The following is a 23665-nucleotide window of genomic DNA, read 5'->3' on the forward strand; positions in this document are numbered from 1 at the left end:
GGAGAGCCTTGGTTAGATCTATTCGCCACCGAAGAGAACGCGCAATGTCATCAGCATGTCAAGGCGGCACTCGCTTGCCGACGCTTTTCGTTGCCAGTGGAGCTGCGGTCTGTTGTACACCTTCCCGCCTATATCACTCCTGCCCAGAGTGCTGAAGAAGATTCGGCGCGACCGGGCCCTAGTCATCCTTGTGGCTCTGAATTGGGCATGAAGATACTGGTATCCCGAGCTACTCAGCATGGTGATCAATCCCCCGATCCGACTGCCTCTTCGGGAGGATCTTCTGTTGCAGCAGCAGGGGATGGTCCTCCACCCAAACCTGTCCAGCCTCCACCTCCATGCGTGGAGATTGAGCAACAACAGTTGCCGGCTTTCGATCCTCCCCCTGAAGTCTGTGATGTCATCTTGGCAGCCAGGCATCCCTGCACTAAAACGGTATATGACTGCAGGTGGAACAAGTTTGTGGTATAGTGGCAGCTAAAGCTGTGGATCCCGTTTCTGCCCCTCTTTCTGATGTCCTTCTGTTCCTCCTTTCCTTGGCCCAGCAGGGCTCTGCTCTGTGCACTGTCAAAGGTTATCTTTCTGCCATCTCCGCCTTTCTAAGGCTCCCTGATCAACCTTCTCTTTTTAAGTCCCCGGTTGTTAACCGTTTTCTGAAAGGCATTATGCACACGTTTCCTCCTGTGCCATTCATAATCCCTCAATGGGACTTGAATCTTGTTCTGACATATCTGATGTGCGCTCCCTTTGAGCCCCTTCATAACTGTCCTTTACGTCTTCTCACTCTCAAGGCGGCTTTCCTGGTAGCTATCACCTCTGCCAGAAGAGTGAGTGAGCTCCAGGCTCTTTCTTCTAAACCTCCTTTCCTTTTTGTTCATCCGGACAAGGTGGTTTTAAGGACCCGTCCTTCTTTCTTGCCAAAGGTTGTTACGCCCTTTCACATCGGGCAGACCATCACTTTGCCCACCTTCTTTCCGCCTCCGCATCCTTCCAAAGAGGAAAAGCGGCTCCACCGTTTAGACCCAAAACATGTGCTCTTGTTCTATCTGAAGCGCACACAACAGTTCCGGGTGGATGACCAGCTCTTTGACGGCTACGTGGGCGCCAAAAAAGGCAGGGCCGTGCACCAACGGACCATCTCTCGGTGGGTCATTCTCTGCATCAAGACCTGTTGCTCATTGGCTAAGAAAAGAGCCTCCTGTGGGGCTGCGTGCCCATTCCACCAGGGCAACGGCAGCCACTACTGCTTTGGGACGCGGCGTTCCCTTGCAGGACATTTGTCAGGCAGCTACATGGGCCTCGCTGCACATGTTTACTAAGCATTACTGCCTTGACAGTTAAGCCTGGAGAGACGGCTTCTTTGGCCGTTCTGTTCTCCGTGAGTTTCTGGTGTAATCTTGTTCGTAGACCCACCACCGGGGTTGGTTTTGCTGGGGTATCTATTCTAAGGTAAGGAATCTATCACTAATGTGTCTCTTTCAGATGCACAAGTTACTACTTGTGTAATGATATATCTGTAAGAAACTTTAGTTAGTGATAGATTCCTTACCGCCTCACCCATCCTTCCCGTTCTGCGAACTGATTACAAGGGTTAAGGACATTCCTTTCAGGGCCCTAGTTTCAATGCACCAGTGGTCAGTATCTTGTATGGCTCTGCGTTCCTGGCGCGGAAAGTTGTGTACAGAACTGACGCCAGCACGCAAGTGTGACGCCTAAGTAGTCTCCGTGCCGTCATCTCGGCGCATACTACGCCAGAGACGGACGCGGAGCCACAGGATGCCACCTACTGACACGCAGGGGTACTGCTAAGCAAAACTTTCCGGATCCAGTCTGACGCCTGGGGATATTCAAAGGAAAGGAATCCATCACTAACTAATGTGTCTTACAGATATATCGTTACACAAGTAGTAACTAGTGCATCAGGACACGTAACACACACCAGTACATGTCCTAGCTTTCCCATACACTGCACCCTGGCCATCGGGGTACCTTGGGCCTACCTTTGGGGTGTCTTACATCTAAAAAAAAAAAAAGTGAAAGTTAGGAGGGCCTGGCAAGTAGTTGCACTTGCCAGGTCGAGATGGCAGGTGAACCTGAGCGTGCAGACACTGCGGTGGCAGGTCTAAGATTCATTTGGAAGGCTACTTGTGTGGGTGGCACAACCAGTGCTGCAGGCCCACTAGTAACATTTGATTTACAGGCCCTGGGCACACACAGTGCACTCTACTAGGGACTTACCAATAAATCATATATGCCAAGCATGGAAAACCAATCAGGATTATAATTTACACAGGAAGCACTTGAACTTTGGCACTTAGCAGTGGCAGGGCACCCAGAGCACCTAAACCAGCAAAAACGAAGTCCAGCACACCACCAAAAATGCAGAAGGCAGAGGCAAAAAGTCAGGGAAAAGCACACCAAGGATGCCTTGTCTAACACATGTCCCCACCAGCTGAAAAGTGGGAAGACCTATCCACCCTCCCGGGAGTTCTCATCACTAAGGTGGAAGAATCTGGACAGACCATCAGCATTGGAATGTTCTGTACCAGTGTGTGTTCCACCGTAAAGTCCATCCCCTGTAGGAAAATGGACCACCTCAACAGTTTTGGATTCTCTCCCCTCATCTGCGTTAACCATCTGGGGGGCCTGTGGTCTGTCTGAACCAGAAAGTGAGTCCCAAACCAGTAGGGTCTTGGCTTCTTCAGCTCCCAGACAACAGCTAAAGCTTCTCGCTCAGTAGCACTCCACTTCTGTTCCCTGGGAAGTAACGTCCTACTAATGAAGGCTCCAGGTTGGTCCATGCCCTCATCGTTTAGCTGTGCGAGTACCACTCCCACACCCTGCTCTGAAGCATCTTTCTGTACCACAGATTCTTGGGAGAAGTTCAGGGCCTTGAGCACGAGTGCTGTGCACTTGGCGGCATTGAGTGTCAAAAGCAGTCTAGCAGACATCAGTCCAGATCACTTTTCTTGGCTGCTTCCTGGAAGTCAGCTTAGTCAAGTGGACAACAATGGTGCCATAGCCCTTGAAAAACCTCCTATAATAGCCGGTGAGACCTAAAAAGGCTCTCACCTCTGTCTGGGTCTTGGGGGGGCTCCCAAGACAGAATGGTGTCAATCTTAAGTTGTAGGGGCACCACATGGCCACTTCTTACCTGGTGCCCTAAGCACTCCACAGAACCCTTCCCAGTCTGGCACTTACTGGCCTTAACTGTGAAGCCTGCCCTCTGCAGATCCTTTAACGCTTCCCAAAGGTGTTTCAAGTGATTTTCCCAGCTGGCGCTGAACACTGCAATGTCATCCAGGTAGGTGGTCCTGAAATCCACCAGTACAGCCAACACCTGATTGACCAACCTCTGAAAAGTGGCAGGGGCGTTCTTCAACCCAAAGGGCATCACCCAGAACTGGTAATGCCCCTCTGGCATTGAGAACGCAGACCTCTCTTTGGCCCCATCAGTCAAGACAATCTGCCAGTACCCAGACATTAAATCAAATGTGCTGAGGAACTTGTCATCTCCCAACCCATCTTTGAGCTCATCATCTCTGGGGATGGGGTGCACGCCAGTCCTGGTGACTGCATTGAGCCCACATAGTCTACACAAAATCTAAGTTCAGGTGTGGCACTGGATAAAGCAGCCTCTGGGACCAAGACCACTGGGCTGGGCCAAGGACTGCTGGAGGGCTCGATCACCCCTAGCTCCAGAATCTTGGAAACCTCTTTCTTGATGCTGGCTTTGACCTTGTTAGTCAGCCTGTAAATCTTGTGCTTTACAGATGGACTATCCCCGGTATCCAGATCATGGGTACACCAATTGGTGACTCCTGGGGTCAAGGAGAACAGGGAGGAGAACTGTCCCAACAACTGGTCAAAGTCTCTCTGCTGCTCTGGGGTCAGTGTTGAGAAGAGGTTCACACCGTCTACAGACCCATCATGCTCCTGGGCAGACAGGAAATCAGGAAGAGGCTCACTTTTCTCTTCCATGCCATCATCTGTTGCCAGTAGTATGTTCACTTCAGACCTCTCAAAGTGAGGTTTGAGGCGGTTCACATGCAGGACCCTCAAAGGGTTCCTGTGAGTCTGCAAGTTCACCAGATAGGTGACATCGCTGTTGCTCTCCACGACCTCAAAAGGCCCAGTCCACTTATCCTGGAGAGTGCAAAGCTCTACTGGGGTCATTACCCACATTGTCTGGCTTGGCTGAAACTCTACCAGAGTGGCATTCTGGTCAAACAAACGTTTCATGTCCTCCTGGCTTGCTTCCAGGTTCGTCTGAGTGAGTTTTCTGAAGCGCGTAGTCTAATTCTGAAGGCCAGCATGTAGCTAAATACATCCTGGGGAGTCGTAATGGAGTTTTCTCCCAGCCTTCTTTCACCAGACTAAGCTTTCCTCTTACAGAATGTCCATTCAGCAATCCGAAGGGGCTTAAGCCTAAGGATTTTTGTGATACTGCTCTGTAAGCAAACAGAAGCCATGGCAAGAGAACTTCCCACTTATGCCTCATGGTTTCTGGAAGACCATTAATCGTGCCTTTCAAGGTTCGGTTGAATCTCTCAACCACGCCATTCCCTTGGGGGTGATAAGGAGTGGTGAACTTATAGGTTACAGCACACTCCTCCCACAGACACATCATATACTTGGGTATGAAGTTGGTAGCCCGGTCAAATACCACCTCTCTGGGGAAACCTATGCGGGAAAAGATCCCCATCAATGCCCGGCCCCATGGGCGCCACCATAGTTCAGAGAGGGATAGCTTCCGGGTACCAGGTGGCATGTTCCACCAAGACCAGGATGTACCTGTTGCCTAGGGCTGTCTTGGGGTACAGGGGCCCCCACAATATAAATGCCCACGCTCTCAAAAGGGGTTTGGCAAGAGGTACACTGCGCATCAGAGTGCCTTTGCATTTGGGGACAAAAGAAGTGGGTGATAATCCTGTCAAAGGTTTTGTACTGTCCCAAATGTCCTGCCAAAGACACGTTATAAGCTAGCTCCAGTAGGAAGGTTCTGAAGCGCTGGGGTACCATCAGCACACTGGCTGACACAGGCTCAGCAACCTTAAGCTCGCTATACAGGAGACCATTCCCCCAGTAGTTCCAATGTTATCCAGACTGATAACCAGCTGCCTGGTTTGCAGCCTGCTGCTGCAAACCAACAAGAGAAGGACAGTCATGTGGCCCCTTGAAGAATTCTTCCCTGGTGGGACCCCATTTCTGCTGCCAGTGGGTCAGCTCAGGTAAGCCCCCTAGTTCAGCCACTTGTTCCCCTTTAGGCTCTGGAGCATCTTCTTCAAGGACTGCCTCATCCTGGACCATGGGAAACTTGTGAGGTGGGTTTCCCAAAGCCCCTTGCCCTTTTTCATTCAGGCAGGCACCTGGGCCACTCATTCAGGCTCCAGGTCCTCTTGATCACCCATAATGGCTACCATTGACCAAGTGGTCACACACGCCCACTCAGGTAGACCCACCATTTCCAAGTGTGACCAACAGGCATGGTTGGACTCACAGCTACCTTCATGGAACCTGAGACCCCCCTTTCCCCAATTCAAAGGGAACCTGTGCCACCTTACACAGGCACACTGAGTTATCTGTAGCAACTACTTGGGGAAATACATTGGGGATTACCTGCTCTTCCAACACCAGCTGGCTCCTGACAGATGTCACACTGGCTCCACTGTCACTCAGAGTCTCCACCCTCTGCTCATTGATGGTCACCCACTGTCCGTATTTCTTAGTGTTTTTGGGCAGAGAGGTTCCCTGGACCATCTCACTGTCCCCCGTTGAGACTAGGGTCATCTCAGCTGAATCCCACCCTTCACTTGGAACCAATCCCCCCCCCCCAAGTGCTACACTTGCCAACCCACTTGACAGTGCACCAGTGGGTACCGGTGCCCCCTTGGGACACTTGGGGCTCTCCCTTATGCGACCCACCTAACCACATGCATAACACTTCCGTGGCCTCCCCCTCTGTGGGTTTCCCTGCAGAGTTCAATTGTTTCCATCACCTGGGGATGGGAATCTTTATCCTGGGAACTAGATTGGACCCCTTTTGAGAACACCTTCTGTTTACCACTCACTCTTCTGCCAGGGACCCTGCTCACCCTTGGCTTAATCTCCCACATACCCCTTGTGGACCCTGGTGTTGACCGAGTGGTCTGCCTCCACAGTAAGCTTTCTGGGGTCATAAGCCTACTGTCGAGCAAGTGCTGGATCAGCTCTGGAAATCTATTACTAGACAAGTGCACCCGTGCAATCAAATCATACCCTTGATAATCTGTTACTGTGCTGACCTTCACCCAACCATCCAGTGCTCTGCAGAATATAGCAACATATTCAACCCATGTCTGTGACTCAAGTTTCTTGAAGGCCCTGTACTTCTGTCTGTACAATTCTGGGGTCACCCCATACCTCCTGACCAGGACTTCCTTCTTAGGGGGATACCTCATCTTGTCCTCCTAATGCAAACCTATCAAAGTGTCCTTCCCGTCTGCGGTGAAGCAGTTCCACAAGCCCCATGCCCTCTCTCTCAGGGACCCTGTGGTACAGCATTGCTACCTCATATGCTTAAATCATTGGACAATTGTCATCCCCTCTAAAGAAATCTTTTATAACTTCCTTGAGTATATGTACTCCCTTTTGTGTGCCCTGAAGATATGCTGCCATCATTTGAACTTGACTGTGCACTCTTAGCCTTGGTATCCATCTCCTTCAGCCATCTCTCCTTCTCTAACAGCATTTATTTCCTCTGTTGCTAGTTTCTGCTTTTCCAGCTCCATCCGAGCCTCTTAAGCTCCAACACATGCACTATGCTTCTTTCTCTGTTTTCTATGTCCGCTGGAGACAATCCTTTTGAAGAGACACTGTTGCCTGCTCTGGAGGGCACCCTCCCACCAGGCATGTCCTGGACTTTCAGCCCATCCTGATGCCTGTTTAAATCCTCAGCCTCCCCAACAAGCTCTACTGAATGCGCACTTGTATTCCTAATTTCCAAACTGGACCTCAGCGCCTTTTGAAGCACATCGTTCCTGGTGAGGCCTTTCATGGGGACTTTAAACTTTTTGCAGATTGATTTCAACTGTGGCACATTGTAGGAATCCTTGTTGCAACTGACAAGTAGTCCCTAGTAGGCCTATAGATAAGGCTGAGAAGGAGGTTCCTCAGTTAGATTGACAATGGGGTAAAGGGGAAGGAAGGGGAAGCCGAATAGCCACCAGATGCCATAACCACATGAAAAATAAATCACAGATAATGAGGGAAAATTATCAAAACACAATTCAAAACACAAAGTATATGTACTTGCACAATTTTTAATTCACAAAATACAGCAGTTAATATATAGTAGCAATTTAAAAAAACATAAAAATGTACTTAGAAATGTACATGGGTGCACAGGAATAAATTTAAAAACACAAGAACACAAGTTGTCGACGCAGCGTTTCGGTATCTATGATTTTGACCTTCATCAGGACAGGGTTTCTAAAAGAAGAAACATCTTATTTAGTAGAGGATCTATTACATTTTGATCATCAATTTATTCACATATTCACAGTATTACAAGGTAGACCCATGTTATCTAGCATGATTGCCTGACAAGTACAGTGTCACGTTGTTTCTTTACACAAAATGGGCACATTTTCGCCTCTTTTATTAAGCATGTGGTATGGTCTTGGGAGGAAAAAAGGGGGAACCATTTGGGAGGCTAGGGTTTGTAGATATTACACCAGCCCGAGGGATGAAGTTAGGGTAGCGCATCCGTAATCAAATATTGTATTACGACCAGTTTTTTAAAATTACTGGAGCACATGGGGGACTGTCCATTTCCTACCCATACAGAAACTCATTAGAATGGAATTATATGAGTACCTTTGAAAGGAGAAGGTACTCATATAATTCCATTCTAATGAGTTTCTGTATGGGTAGGAAATGGACAGTCCCCCATGTGCTCCAGTAATTTTAAAAAACTGGTCGTAATACAATATTTGATTACGGATGCGCTACCCTAACTTCATCCCTCGGGCTGGTGTAATATCTACAAACCCTAGCCTCCCAAATGGTTCCCCCTTTTTTCCTCCCAAGACCATACCACATGCTTAATAAAAGAGGCGAAAATGTGCCCATTTTGTGTAAAGAAACAACGTGACACTGTACTTGTCAGGCAATCATGCTAGATAACATGGGTCTACCTTGTAATACTGTGAATATGTGAATAAATTGATGATCAAAATGTAATAGATCCTCTACTAAATAAGATGTTTCTTCTTTTAGAAACCCTGTCCTGATGAAGGTCAAAATCATAGATACCGAAACGCTGCGTCGACAACTTGTGTTCTTGTGTTTTTAAATTTATTCCTGTGCACCCATGTACATTTCTAAGTACATTTTTATGTTTTTTTAAATTGCTACTATATATTAACTGCTGTATTTTGTGAATTAAAAATGGTGCAAGTACATATACTTTGTGTTTTGAATTGTGTTTTGATAATTTTCCCTCATTATCTGTGATTTATTTTTCATGTGGTTATGGCATCTGGTGGCTATTCGGCTTCCCCTTCCTTCCCCTTTACCCCATTGTCAATCTAACTGAGGAACCTCCTTCTCAGCCTTATCTATAGGCCTACTAGGGACTACTTGTCAGTTGCAACAATTATTTCTCTCCTCGTCCCTTAACGGATTGTGAGGAGACCTCCCTTTTTATTTTATTGACATTGTAGGAATCCACCATATCCTCTTCAGACTCAACATCCAGAGATGCAACTGAAGCTGGCGTGACCATAATGAAGTTGAAAGTTCAAAACTTGGTAAAAAATATCCCAAACTGCAAACACCGCCAAAGAAGAAAGACAGTATGTGGTTGGGTAGAAGTCTGCACTAATCAGTAGTAATGTACACCAATTACTGTAGGCCAAGTAAAAATGCAAGTCCTATCCTCACCGCTGGCCTCCAATGTTAGAAAGGAAGGTTTCTAGTTGGCAGAGGTATGCACCTTGTCCAAGTAGGGACCCTTCCTTCTATTCAGTATGAGTAAAGTACACACCTAAGTTTGATGGTGCTCACCCTCTGCTGGCTTGGCATAGAGCAGTCATGCTACAGAGTCAATGTGTAAAGCATTTGTATATAACCCACAGTAACACAGTGAAAACACCACAAAACAACACCACACCAGTTTGGATAAATAAAATATATTTATCTAAACCAAACGAGACCAAAACAAAAAAAATCCAACATACAGGTATCCAACTATGACTTTTAAAAGGTCAACGCAGTTCTGTCTATAGGAAACTATGGATGCGTCACTTTCAGGACAAAGTATCTGGGATGCCTCAAAATTACAGGCAAAAACAGCCGCAGAGATGGTGATGTGTCTTCCCCTTACGTGCAGGGAAGCTGAGGCGTCGGTTCCTTGCCCCAGTGGAGGTGACGTGTCGGTCCCTTACTGCCACGCAGGGGAGGTGATGCCTTGGTTCCTACCTGGAGAGGAGGTACTGCGACGGTTTCTTACTGTGTGCGGAGGTGATGCATCAGTTTCTTACTGTTGCAGGGGAAGTGAGGCATTGGTTCCTTATGATGGTGTAGCCTTGGGCACTCTCCCCGTCGGTTATCGGCTCTGAGATGGTGTGCGGGAGGCCATGGCATCGGTCGGCATCGGGCAGTGCTTTGTGAGCTCCGCGAGCAGTGCCCTTGGCCCAGGTGAAGGCAGCGGCCTCGATGACCGTTTCTGAGTCGATGCTGGGATAGCGTTGGCAAGCGTCGGGGGCTGCAATGTCGTTGTGGTCGGTGCTACGCTGACCCAGCGAGTGGTGGCAATGGCGTCTAACCAGGCCTCTGCGTTGGCATCAGGAATCTTCTTCTTGGGATTTGCAGCGCAGCAAACACCTCCAGTGGACCAGAACTGGGAGGGGCACCACAAGGCTGGTAAGAACTCCCAGCAGTGGAGTTAAGGGATGCTGCAAGTTAAGTCTTTGTGTCCATTAGACTATAGAACAGGGGGCAAGCTCTACTTTAAGCCCTTGAAAACCTTCTCAAGCAGGATTCAAAGCGAAGTCCGGTCTTTGTCCTCTCATAAGCAGAAGCTGCATCTTAGGGCCAGCCCAACAAAGCAGCACATAGCAAAGAGGCAGTACCCCTCCTCACAACTCTTCACCTCTTTTTCCTTGGCAGAGGTTCCTCTTGATTCCAGAAGTAATCTGAATTTGTGTTTGTAGTTTTACTACTTATACCCTATTTTCCCTTTGATGCCTTTGTTCAGAAAGCCTCTCTTGCTCAGTTTAACCAGTTCTGTCCTCCTTGATCTAGCTTCACTACAGGAGTTGGAGACCGGATTGTGCAGAGCAGACACAGCCTAGTTAGGTGCTTGTGAAAACTCCTCCCACCACTCTAAATGCAGAGAGGTCTATGCAGCCTGGCTCTGACTCACCCAGGAAAAGCAGGATAACTGTCAACCCCCTTATGTCTGTCTAGAGTGAATGCACATCCCCAGCTCCTGTCAGTCTTAAACCAAACGGTGAATACACAAACAGGCATAGGCACACAGAATCGTAAAGCAAGAAAATGCCCTCTTTCTAGAAGTGGCATTTTCAAGCACACAATTTAAAAACCACCTCTACAAAAAGGTGTTTCATTAAATTCTGAGTTCAGAGAGCCTAAACTCCATTTCTCTATCTTTTCCCATTGGAAAATTAACTTTGAAGATGTTACAAGGCAGCTCCCATGTTAACCTATGAGACAGACAGCCTTTCAGTAGAAAAAAACGAAATGCACAGTATTTCACTATCAGGACATGTAACACACACCAGTACATGTTCTGCCTTTCACATACACTTCACCCTGCCCATGGGGGTACCTTAGACCTACCTTACGGGTGTTGTACGTGTAACAAAAAGGGAAGGTTAGAGCCTGGCAAGTGGGTGCACTTACCAGGTCGACATGACAGCTAAAACTGCGCACGCACACACTGCAGTGTCAGGTCTGAGATGCATTTGGAAGGCTGCTTGTATGGGTGGCACAACCAGTGCTGCAGGCACACTAGTAGCATTTGATTTACATCAAGAAGACCGTCAACGGACAACTGACGCGCTACCTCGAGGAGAACAACATTCTGGACCCGTCCCAGTCGGGTTCCACAGCAACCACAGTACCGAAACTGCTCTCATCGCCGTCACCGATGATATCAGGGCCCTGTTGGACAATGGCGTAACTGCAGCCTTCATCCTCCTGGACCTATAAGCCGCCTTCGACACTGTCTGTCACCGCATCCTACGCACACGCCTCCACAACTCAGGGATCCGAAACAATGCTCTGGACTGGTCTACCTCCTTCCTCTCCGGCAGAACACAAAGCGTCTGCCTTCCCCCTTTCCGGTCCACAGCCTCCGAGATCATCTGTGGCGTACCTCAAGGATCATTCCTCAGCCCGACATTGTTCAACATCTACATGGCACCTCTTGCCCACGTCATCCGACTACACAACCTCAACATCATCTCGTACGCCGACGACACCCAGCTGATCCTCTCCCTCACCAAGGACCCCCTCACAGCCAAAACCAACCTCCACGAAGGAATGAAGGCCGTCCCCGAGTGGATGCAGAACAGCCGTCTGAATCTGAACTCGGACAAGACGGAGGTCCTCATCCTCGGCTTCACCCCCTCAGCCTGGGACAACGCCTGGTGGCTGACCACACTGGAAGCAGCACCGACACCCACCGACCACACACGCAATCTGGGGTTCATCCTCGACTCAGCACTCTCCATGACCAAGCAAGTCAACGCCGTCTCATCCTCCTGCTTCAACACCCTCCGCATGCTCCGCAAGATCTACAGGTGGATCCCCACCGGAACAAGAAGAACAGTCACCCAGACCCTCTTCAGCAGGCTGGATTAAGGAAACGCTCTCTACAGAGGAGCCTCGGCCAAACTCCTGAAACGACTTCAACGCATACAGAACGCCTCTGCACGCCTGATCCTCGACATTCCTTGCAACAGCCACATCACACCCTCACCTTCTAAACCTGGAACCTCCAGCTTCGCTCCGCCGACCTCGCCACCGTCCCCCACATCCAAAGAGCAACCACAAGCGGCAGATCGTTCTCCCACCTTGCCGCCAGGACCTGGAACACCCTCCCCATCCTCCGACAGCAGACCCCACCCCCTAAGCGCCTTGAGACATTCACGGGTGAGTAATGCGCTTTACAAAGGTTCTGATTGATTGATTTACATGCCCTGGGAACACACAATGCGCTCTTCTAAGGACTTACCAGTAAATCATATATGCCAAGCATGGATAATCAATCAGAATTAGAATTTGCACAGGGAGCACTTGCACTTTGGTACTTATCAGCAGTGGCAAAGCGCCCAGAGCACCTAAGCCAGCAAAAACGAAGCCCAGCACACAACCAAAAATATAGGAAGCAGAGGCAAAAAGTCAGGGGGAACCACGCCAAGGATGCCAGGTCTAACAGTTGTTATCACGAGATATTTGATAGCAAACCTCTTTGGTTTCAGTGAAGCCATCATGTAGCTTGGGAACTCGTAATCACCAGTGCCAAGTACATATACTCAAAATGGCTTCCCTGATCACTGCCAATGTCCAAGAATCAACTCGGACACCACAGGTGCATATGTGCTGATGCAGATATGTCCTCACATGCAATGTAATGCACCCTGCCATAGGATTGTAAGGCCTGCTGAAGGGGTGACTTGCTTACATATTTTGCATGCAGTGTCTGCAGGAATGGCACACAGGAGGTGTGCCATGTTGTATCTGCACTTTTGGCTGCACCATGTCATGCAACCTGCATGACTGTGGTGAGTGGTCCCTTAGGGTGGCACAATACACGCTACAGATCTTAGGGACCCTCTTTAGTATCCATTTCATAGATACCTGGGGTAGGATTACTAGGGACTTACAGGGGTGCTAAAGGTATTGCCATTTGAGGGAATAGTTGTATAGTTTTAGTGAAAGGGATGTGGCACTAGTGACCTGGATAGCAGGAATCCAGTGCACTTCTGTCAAAATTGCATCAATTATCAGGAAGAAAGTGGGAATGACCATGTAAAGAATTTTGCTAGTCTATGTAGAAAACCAGCTTCCTACACCAAGACAGTCAAAGGCACTCTTTCCTACGTGGTGGAATTTGGAATTCTGGGTCAGGGTGATTCCCAGTCCCCACAGGAGATGGTCATCTAGGGGGTAGTGACCCCAGGAGTAAGTAGCCCTTTGGCTACTACCCTTCACTCACTTTAGCCCCCCTAAATTGAATATAGTTAGGTGGCCCCCTGACACCAGGAAATCAGATTTGACTATTGGAAGCTGAGGAAGAAAGGAAAAGGACCAACAAGACCGAAAACTGAAGCCCTGCACCAAAGATTGGTGCAAATTCTTGCCAGGCTGCTTACACTACGACTATCGCTGGGGTTGACTTTGTAAAGAGCTGGACATCCTCCCCATAACCATTGGAGGACTGCCAGGCACCTCAGCAACCGGGAAAGATCCCCCTTGGAGCAGAGGAGCTTCTCCCTTGCATCTGCGGCACTGCTCGCAAAGTCTGGTACTCTGTCCCGTTGGTCATCAGGCCCACCGAGGGAGCACAAGCCAGGAGAAGATTATTTGGAGTTCAGTCCTGCCATTTCACCGAAGTCCTGAGACGCCGACCTCTACCGGAGTCTCCCTACACCCGAGGTGATGGGCCCATTGCAGCAACCAAGGCTTGTTGCTGGTACAATCAGGACTCCAACAGCACAAAGGCAGACCTACTGTTGAAGGACGGCAGGATCCACAAGTCCAGCAGCGAGTGTGGCCTGCTTCCCTGTTTTTTCCCCTTTTCACTAGACCACAAAGACACAGAGTGAGACTGACTGCCACGACCCCTTGCCTCAAAGCATCCTTGCACCCGACCCCCACAGCCCTAGTCGGATTGAGGCGACGGGGTCCTGAGACCCTCAAGAGCTGAGCTCACCCGTGGGTTTGGCCAGACTGGTCCCCATTCACCTCCTGCAGCCTCTTTCTGCAGGGTCTGAGAACTGCAAGATCTTCAGCAGCGCGACCCTGTCAGACAAGGCACCACTGCATGCGGGTTCCCCAGCCTAAGTTCAAGTGGTCCGTGGATGTCCCTGTTTGCTCAAGACCCAAGACCCCCATTGGGTTCAGCCTGACTGGCCCCCCGGTCCCTGCTTGCAGCCTCTTTTCCACAGGACCAATTCCCATTGAAGTGAACAGGGTACACAATGCGGAAACATACCTCTGCACCCGGACTCCCCAGTGCCACCCGAGGTGACCTATTGGTGCTGCCTTGGACTTTGCCCCATACTCGCCGTAAGTCGAGGAGAACAGTCTTATAAGTTGGTGCTAAGTGACCCTATGCAGTATATGTTTATTTCCATAGGATAACATTACCTTTTGAAGTCCACAGTATGTGTATTTTATTTTGACTTAAAACTAATAACTTGAAAAGTTTTTACCCAAGTATCTAAATCTATATAAAACTCTGTATTCTTTTTATAAATTGGTGTTGGATGTCTTTATTGAGTGTGTGTCTTTGTTTACTGGCCTTGTGTGTGCAATAAATGCTTAACGCTATCCTCTGATAAGCCTAAACGGTTACTCACACTAGCACAACAGAGAGCAATTGGGATTATTATTATAGTCCCTGTAAACCAGTAAGAGTCATCTAGACTCTGCACTCTGTACTTCAGTTTGGTACACCATATAGAGAATCAGCTTCCTACACGGAGACAATCAATAGTATTTCCTTACTTGGATAACTGGCTAGCAGATGCGGCGCCACTGGTGCTGGTCAAGGAACACCTTTGCAGCATGATGGTTGTTCTCCACAGCTTGGATTTTACTATCAAAGCCCACAAGCCATACCTCACTCAAACACAGGGGTTATGTTGATTTGTAAAGTGCACTCCTGAGCATATCTAGGCGCTTAGGCAAGGTTGTGTGTAGGTATGTGGTCCCAAGTTGCTTATATGAAGAATCTGAAAGAGATACGTTAGTGACAGATTCCTTACCTTAGAATATCCCCAGGCGTCAGACTGGATCCAGAAACTTTTGCGTAGCAATACCCCTGCGCGTCGGTAGGCGTCGTCCGCGGCTCCGCGTCCGTCGTCGCCGTTGTTAGCGCCGGAATGACGTTGCTGGAGTACTTAGACGCCGCCCTCGCGCGCTGACGTCAGTTCTTCTTTTTTCGCGCCAGCTAGCGCAGATCCGGAGAAGCTCTACCCCGTAGTCACTTTTTGACAAAACTTTTTTGATCTTTTGATCTGTTTTTCTCGATTTGCTACGACTCCTACGGTGCCGGTAGGGATGCCCGGGTTTAAACCCTGTTCCAAGTGTGGCCACATGATGTCGGTTACCGATCCCCATCGCCGGTGTCTTCAGTGTCTAGGCCTCGACCACGACGACCGAACCTGCTCCGACTGCGGGGCCCTGACGTCTAAGGCTAGGCGGGAGCAGTCCCGCAAGCAGCTTGAGCTCCGGCAGTCGGCCCTTGCGAGTTCGAGGTCCCGGTCCCACAGGAGGTCGAGGGACCGGTCGCGGGGTCGGGGTCGGAGCCCTCGTAGCTCCGGGAGTCGGCATCGGTCTTCAGGATCCAGGTCCTCAGGTAAGAGGCATGAGAGGTCGGAAAGGTGTCATCGTTCTTCCGACCCACCCCGACGCTCGCGCGATGCGGCCGGGGGTTCGGGTGACACCACCCACGCGGCTCTGACGGAGTTGCGGGCGTCGCCACCTGCCCCATACCTTCCGGTCCCTGGGCACGGTGCGACGCCTGAGGAGGTCGAGCGGTACCGCATGGCCATGAGTTCTCTCCCTCCTCCGCTTGGCTCCGTGGCGCCTTCGGGCCCAGCGGTCCCGGCTGGGGGCCCTAGTGGGTCGGGTGCTTCGGCTCCGACGCCGTCGGGCGCTTAGGCCCCGGCGCCGCGGGCGACTTCGGTCCCGGCGCCGCGGGCCTCCACTGGATCCGGTTCCGGATCCGGGTCGTCGCCGGTCGACCTCACGACCTCACCGACGCCGGCCCCTAGGGTGTCGCCCCCGGCGACACCTGCGGGCGACGTCGTCCCCAATCCTACCGTTGATTCGGGTCCGGCGCTGGAGCGGCGGCGGTGGAGCGGCGCCGCTGGGCGCCACTCTCGACGTCGTATGGAGACTTTTATTTCCACGAACCGGCCCCATCCGTTGAACCTGAATTTCAGGTGATGGGTGACGAGGGTGATTGGGAGGGGTCTGTGGACCCTCTGGCACAGGAGTGCCAGTCTCAACAGGACTGGACATATGAGCTTGGGGATGCCAGTGGCCTGGACACTTCTCCAGACACTGGTTTTGTCTCCCCTCCAACCGTGGCTTCGGAGGAGGGGGCTGCCTACAGTGGAGTGTTGACGCAGGCGGCCAAGGCATTGGGCCTTGAGCTCCCCGTCGCTGCCGTGAGGACTAACCTCCTCACTGAGGTCCTTAAACCCCAGGAAAGCTCCACTGAGCCTCTGCTGCCGTTTAATGAGGCCTTGTGTGACGTTCTTTTGGGCACTTGGTCCAAGCCCGCTACAGGTCAGCCTGTAGATAGGAACGTGGCCAGACGCTACCGCCCGGCTCCGGGCGACCCTTGCTTCTTGTCCACCCACCCCACCCCCGAGAACCTGGTTATCCAGGCCTCTACTTCCCAGACCGCATTCCCGACGGCTCCGCCCGATCAGGAATCCAAGAGGTACGAACAATTCGGTAAGAAGGTGTTTTCGTCCCTGAGTTTGGGACTGCGGTCAGTCAATACCGCGTGCCTCTTGGGCTGCTACACCCACAATCTGTGGGACACGGTCGGAGACGTGCTGCCACAATGTCCGGAGGAGGCCCGGGCTAAACTCGCCGAAGCCCTTGTGGAGGGTCGAGATGCGGCACACTATTCCATCCGGTCTGGGCTGGATACCACGGACTCACTGGGCAGAGCGATGGCAACGACGGTGGCGGTTCGACGCCACGCCTGGTTGAGGACCGCCAACTTTTCGGCTGATGTCCAGGCCACCCTTCTGGACATGCCGTTTGATGGCCGTCGCCTCTTTGGCGACAAGGCAGACCATGCGCTTGAGCGTTTTAAGGACTCCAGGGCTACGGCCAAGTCCTTGGGCCTCTCGGCCCCACTCCAGCAAACGGGTGCCTTTCGCGGCCAAGGAAGGGGCGCCCCCACACGTGCTGCCAGCCATGCACCGCAGACTACTACACAGCGCGGTGGCGGCCGTGGAAACCGCCGTGGTGGCGGTCGGGGACAACTGCGAGGCCAGTCCACACCTCCCCCTGCAGCATCTGCCTCAAAACCCTCCTAGTCCGTGCTTTCAGGCCCATGTGACGCCAGTGGGGGGCAGGATTCCCCATCACCACTTCCACTGGCGCACTGTCACGTCGGACATGTGGGTGCTGCAAATCGTCCGAAGGGGCTACTCCCTCCCCTTCGAGGCGACCCCTCCAGCCATGCCACCGCAATACCACCGCGTGTCGGGGGATCACTTGCAAGTTCTGCAAGAGGAAGTTACGGCCCTCTTGGCCAAGGGGGCCATCGAGCGCGTTCCTGGGCCAGAAGTAGGGTGTGGTTGTTACTCCCACTACTTTCTGGTACCCAAGAAGGGCAAAGGGGGCCTGCGCCCTGTCTTGGCCCTGCGGAACGTCAACTACTTCCTCCGGAAGGAGAAGTTCAAGATGCTGACATTGGCTCAGGTCTTAGCTGCCCTAGACCCAGGAGACTGGATGGTAGCGTTGGACTTGCACTACGCCTATTTCCACATCCCCGTCCTGCCAGCCCACCAGCGTTACCTTGCGGTTCACGGTAGGCCACGAGCACTTTCAGTTTACCGTGCTCCCCTTCGGCCTTACCAGCGCCCCGCGGGTGTTCATGAAGGTGATGGCAGTGGTTGCAGCTCATCTGCGCAGGTTAGGGGTTTCAGTCTTCCCCTACCTCGACGACTGGTTGTTGAAGGTGGGCTCACCCCAGGCAGTCGTCAGCCACCTCCAGACTACGGCCGACCTCCTGCACCTGCTGGGGTTCTCCATCAATGTGCCGAAGTCACACCTGTGTCCCTCTCAGAAGCTCCTCTTCATCGGAGCGGTTCTAGACTCGGCGCAGTTTCGGGTTTATCCTCCCGAACAGCGGGTTCGGGATATTCAGGCTCTGATTCAGATCTTTCAGCCTTTATCCCGAGTCTCGGTCAGGTTAACGCTGCGGCTTCTGGGGCTGATGGCCTCCTGCATCCTTCTGGTACATCACGCCCGGTGGCGGATGCGGGCTCTGCAGTGGGACCTGAAGTTTCAGTGGGCCCAGCATCAGGGCAACTTGTCCGACCATGTCTTGATCTCTGAGGGCACTGCAAGACAGTTGCAGTGGTGGCTCACGGACCGCGATTGGGTCAGCAGCAGATCCCTCTCCCTACCCCAACCGGAGCACGTAGTTGTGGCGGACGCGTACCTCCAGGGCTGGGGTGGCCACATGGGAGAGGCGGAGATCAGAGGCCTCTGGTCTCCGGCGGAGTCCCAGCTCCACATCAACCTTCTGGAGCTGCGGGCGATCCGACTTGCACTGAAGGCGTTCCTCCCCTCTGTCCGGGGGAGTGTAGTGCAGGTGTTCACGGACAACACCACCGCCGTGTGGTACTGCAACAAACAGGGCGGGCTGGGGTCGTGGACCCTCTGCCAGGAAGCTCTGCGCCTCTGGCAGTGGCTGGAACATCAGGGCGTGACCCTAGTGGTTCAACACCTGGCAGGTTCTCTGAACGCCAGGGCCGACAAACTCAGCCGTCCGGGCATGATGGATCACGAATGGCGTCTGAACTCGGACGTGGCTCAAGGCCTCTTTCAGCAGTGGGGAGAGCCTTGGTTAGATCTATTCGCCACAGAAGAGAACGCGCAATGTCATCAGTTCTGCACGTTGGAATTTCCAAGGCGGCACTCGCTCGGAGACGCTTTTCGCCGCGAGTGGAGTTGCGGTCTATTGTTCGCCTTTCCGCTTATACCACATCTGCCCAGAGTGCTGAAGAAGATCAGGCGCGACCGGGCCCAGGTTATCCTTGTGGCTCTGGACTGGGCACGAAGATATTGGTATCCAGAGCTACTCAGCATGTCTGTCGATCCCCCGATTCGTCTGCCTCTTCAGGAGGACCTTCTGTCGCAGCAGCAGGGGACGGTCCTCCACCCGAACCTGTCCAGTCTCCACCTACAAGCTTGGAGATTGAGTGGCGACAGTTGAGGCCATTTGACGTTCCTCCTGAAGTCTGTAATGTCATTTTGGCTGCCAGGCGTCCCTCCACTAAGTCGGTATACGCCTGCAGGTGGAACAGATTTGTGGCATGGTGCACAGCAAAGGCTGTGGATCCACTCTCTGCCCCCCTTTCTGAGGTTCTCCTCTTCCTTCTTTCTCTTGCCCAGCAGGGCTCTGCTCTGGGCACTATCATGGGATACCTTTCTGCCCTTTCCGCCTTCTTAAGGCTACCTGATCAGCCATCTTTGTTCAAGTCCCCAATTGTAAATAGGTTTTTGAAGGGCATCACACACATTTTCCCTCCTGTTCCATTCGTGATGCCTCAGTGGGACTTGAACCTTGTACTTACTTTTCTGATGTGCGCTCCCTTCGAGCCACTTCATAACTGTCCTCTCCGTCTTCTTACTCTGAAGACTGCTTTCCTGGTTGCCATCACCTCTGCCAGGAGAGTGAGTGAGCTCCAGGCTCTTTCTTCCAAACCTCCTTTCCTTTCTGTCCATCCGGACAAGGTTGCGTTGCGGACAAGACCCTTTTTCCTGCACAAGGTAGTCACAGCCTTCCACATCGGGCAGTCCATCACCTTGCCCACCTTCTTTCCGCCTCTGCATACCTCGAAAGAGGAAGAGAGGCTCCACCGTATGGACCCAAAGCGTGCGCTCTCTTACTATCTGGATCGCACACGCCAGTTCCGGGTGGATGACCAACTCTTTGTTGGTTACATGGGAGCTAAGAAAGGACGGGCGGTGCACAAGCGGACCATCTCTCGGTGGATCGTATTGTGCATCCAGGCGTGTTACTCCTTGGCTAAAAAGGAACCTCCTGTTGGGCTTAGGGCCCACTCCACTCGGGCCATGGCGACTACTACTGCCCTGGGCCGGGGAGTCCCCTTGCAGGACATTTGTCAGGCAGCTACGTGGGCCTCGCTGCACACGTTCGCGAGACACTACTGTCTGGACAGTCAAGTCCGGAGGGATGGCTTCTTTGGCCGTTCCGTCCTCCAGGACTTTCTGGTGTGATTATTGGTTCGCAGACCCACCACCGGGGTTGGTATTGCTGGGGTATCTATTCTAAGGTAAGGCATCTATCACTAACGTGTCTCTTTCAGATGCACAAGTTACTACTTGTGTAACGATATATCTGTAAGAGACATTAGTTAGTGATAGATTCCTTACCGACCCACCCATCCTCCCTATTCTGCGAACCGATATCTAGGGTTAAGGTCATCCCCTTTCAGGGCCCTAGTTTCATGGCAGCAGTGTTGGTTCTATCATGGCTCTGCGTATCTGGCACGGAAAAGCTGTGTATCAGAACTGACGTCAGCGTGCGAGGTCGGCGCTTAAGTACTCCGGCGACGTCATTCCGGCGCTAACGATGCCGACGACGGACGCGGAGCCGCGGACGACGCCTACCAACGCGCAGGGGCATTGCTACGCAAAAGTTTCCGGATCCAGTCTGACGCCTGGGGATATTCTAAGGTAAGGAATCTATCACTAACTAATGTCTCTTACAGATATATTGTTACACAAGTAGTAACTTGTGCGTCAGGTCTTCAGTTTTTTTGTGTGAGAAGTGATGTGGAGGCACTGATTTTTTGAAGGAGGTTGTTGCATGTCTTGGGTGTGATGTAGGAGAATGTGTGACCTCCAATTTTGCTTTTGCGTATGCAGAGAGTGTGTGCAAGTACGTGTGAGGAAGAGCATTAGTGTCTGGGGGGTTGGTGAAAGTGTATGAGACTGTTTAGACAATCTGGTTTTCTGTTGTGTAGGGCTTTGTATGTGTGCGGGAGAAGTTTGAATTTGCTGGGCTTGTGAATGGGGGACCCAGTGAAGCTTCATGATGTGTTGTGTGATGTGGGTGTGGCGTGGAAGGTCGAGAAGTATTCTTGTGGCTACGTTTTGTATTGTCTGGCATCTGTGTGGGTGTTGTTTGGAATTCTAGCATAGAGAGTGTTGCCCTAGTCCAGCCTGCTGGTAATGTGGGCTTGCGTGGCAGTCCTACTGGTGATCCGAGGCAAACATTTGAAGATCTTTAGCAGCATGCCTAACCTATAGAAACAGGGGATGCACACTGCATTGACTTATTATTGTGAAATTTATAACGCGCTCAGTTACCCAGGGGCATCCCGGCGCAGGACACAGCGAAGGAAAAAAGACTCAAACTCAGCCATTACACCAGAAACAGATGGGTCTTAAGGAGTTTCCTAAAGTGCAAGATGTTGGGCGCTGAGCGTATCTTAAGGGGCAGGGAGTTCCACAGTGCCGCTACTTGCACCGAGAAACGCCGGCCACCCGAACGAGCTCTTTTAACTCTGGCTGACTGAAGCAGGTGTTTTTGGTCAGAGCAAAGAGCCCGTGTGGACTTATATGGACGTGCCATATTAATCAAAATGGAGGGGCCCCTCCCATGCAGGATTTTGTGTGCAGTGCATAAGGATTTGAATTTCACCCGCTCCTTAACAGGGAGCCAGTGAAGAGTTTTCAGGGCCGGAGCAGCTGATTGTCTCCTAGGGACCATCATCAGCAGTCTAGCGGCTGCATTCTGAACCTGTTGGAGGGTCTTAAGAGTGGACTCCGGGGCACCGAGGAACAACGCGTTCCCATAATCGAGTCTAGACAAAACAAGACCACGGATCAGAAGTTTCCTTGATGAATCAGGGAGCAACGGTAACACCTTGCGAGCTGACCGCAGCAGGCCAAAACAAATCCCCGCTGTCTTCCTGGCGTGTGTCCTGAAGGACAGATCTTCTTCCAACTATACTCCTAAGCTCTTGATCTCCTTCTTAGGAGATGGTGGAACGCCCAAGGACCGGGGCCAACAACTAGCTATGAGTGAAGGCCTGGATTTACCAAGCAACATCAGCTCAGTTTTTTCTCCATTGAGCTTCAAAGCAGAGTGGGACATCCACCGATGTACATTGGCAAGACAGTCGTGGAGAACCTCAGGTCGTTCCGCCAGCTGGGTCAGACCTACTACCAGCTGAGTATCATCAGCATAGCTGATGATCTTCACACCTGAAGGGGAGACCACTCTTTCAAGTGGAGTCATATAAACATTAAATAAAGTAGGGCTCAAAGATGAGCCCTGGGGGACTCCACATTGAAGAGGGAACGAGGTCGACTGCTCTGCCCCTTCCCAGACTTGATAAAAACAGTCTGAGAGGAAGGACTCTAGCCACTTCAGGGCCATTCCCGTAATGCCCACCTCTGACAGACGTTGGAGGAGCACCTGATGACTAACGGTGTCGAAGGCAGCACTCAAGTCCAGGAGGATCACTGCCACTGACCCCCCTGAATCAAGAATGCTCCTTGCTTCCTCCACCACTGCCAATAAGGCCGTGTCCGTCCCCTGACCAGGGCGAAAGCCAGTCTGGGAGTCTCCCAACAAACGATGGAATTCAAGATGGTGTGAGAGCTGGCGATTAACCAATTTTTCTGCAATTTTAGAAAACCCGGGCAAAAGTGAAACTTGAGCCGTCAAGTTGAGCTTGTCATCTGATCCTAGATTTCGTGTGTTGTCAGTTGGTGTGGGGGTTGGTCCTCGCTCTGACTGGCACCAGGTGGAATCCCATTGGGATGTCTTGTTGCCGAAGACTGGTACTTCCTTCTTGTCACAGTTGAGCTTTAGGCAGTTGATTTGCATCCCGCCTGCTCACATAGTCCTGAAGTTGGCGAGGTTCGTTCTGGTGGTGTTTGTCTTGTCCGCCAGGGAGAGTATGAGTTGGGTGTTATCGGCATAGGAGATGACAGATGTCTTACGATGGGATGCTGTTGATGAGCAGTGTCATGTATATGTTGAAAAGAGTTAGGCTGAGAGACGATTCCTTTGGGGTTCACCTTTACAGATGGGGGGTGGTTTGTTGGGGAATTCTAAGACATTGGACTCATGCATCTCCTATTCCTACTAGTTTTATGTCTGCTTTGCTTCATGGATCAAATAGCAAATGAGGCCCCTGCACTGGTGCCTGTTATGTCAGTGGAGTCTGTTGGCTTATGTGCAGATTTTCCAGTTGCTTTTCCAGGACCAGCACGGGAGGATGTACCCTGCCAATCTTAAGAAGGGTCATCTTCTCAATCCTCTACAGGTGCAGCCTACTGTGTGGCTGCCTACTGGCAGGGCTGAGGCCCATTTGGACAACAAACAACGCTGGGCCTTTGGTTTGCGTTGGATTAGTTTCTGCACATCATCCTGCTAAATCTTTGGACTGTCCATCTTAACTTTAAGGCACCATTCATATCCGGTCTTAGAATATTACCTCTGTCCATTATAATGAAAAGACAGGGTGGTGTGGGGTTGTGTACTCTGTGTTGCCAAGCCATTTGCATGTGGCAGTGGACTCAATAAAGTGGAGTTTTTGACTGATGGCCCATCTTAGAGGGTTTTTGAGCATGAGGGATGAACATTCTCAGTCTCCAGACACTGCAGAACTAATTTTCTCAAAGTTAT

At 51.3% G+C, this 23665-nt stretch overlaps 1 protein-coding gene across 1 annotated transcript in view; it reads left to right on the forward strand.

Moving 5' to 3' along the window:
- RBL2 (RB transcriptional corepressor like 2) overlaps nucleotides 1-23665 on the forward strand; it is an 817437-nt gene that overhangs the window by 471744 nt on the left and 322028 nt on the right. The gene's annotated exons all lie outside the window — the stretch shown is intronic.

Source organism: Lissotriton helveticus, chromosome 12, assembly GCF_964261635.1.
Source record: "Lissotriton helveticus chromosome 12, aLisHel1.1, whole genome shotgun sequence".
Classification (NCBI taxonomy): Eukaryota; Metazoa; Chordata; class Amphibia; order Caudata; family Salamandridae; genus Lissotriton; species Lissotriton helveticus.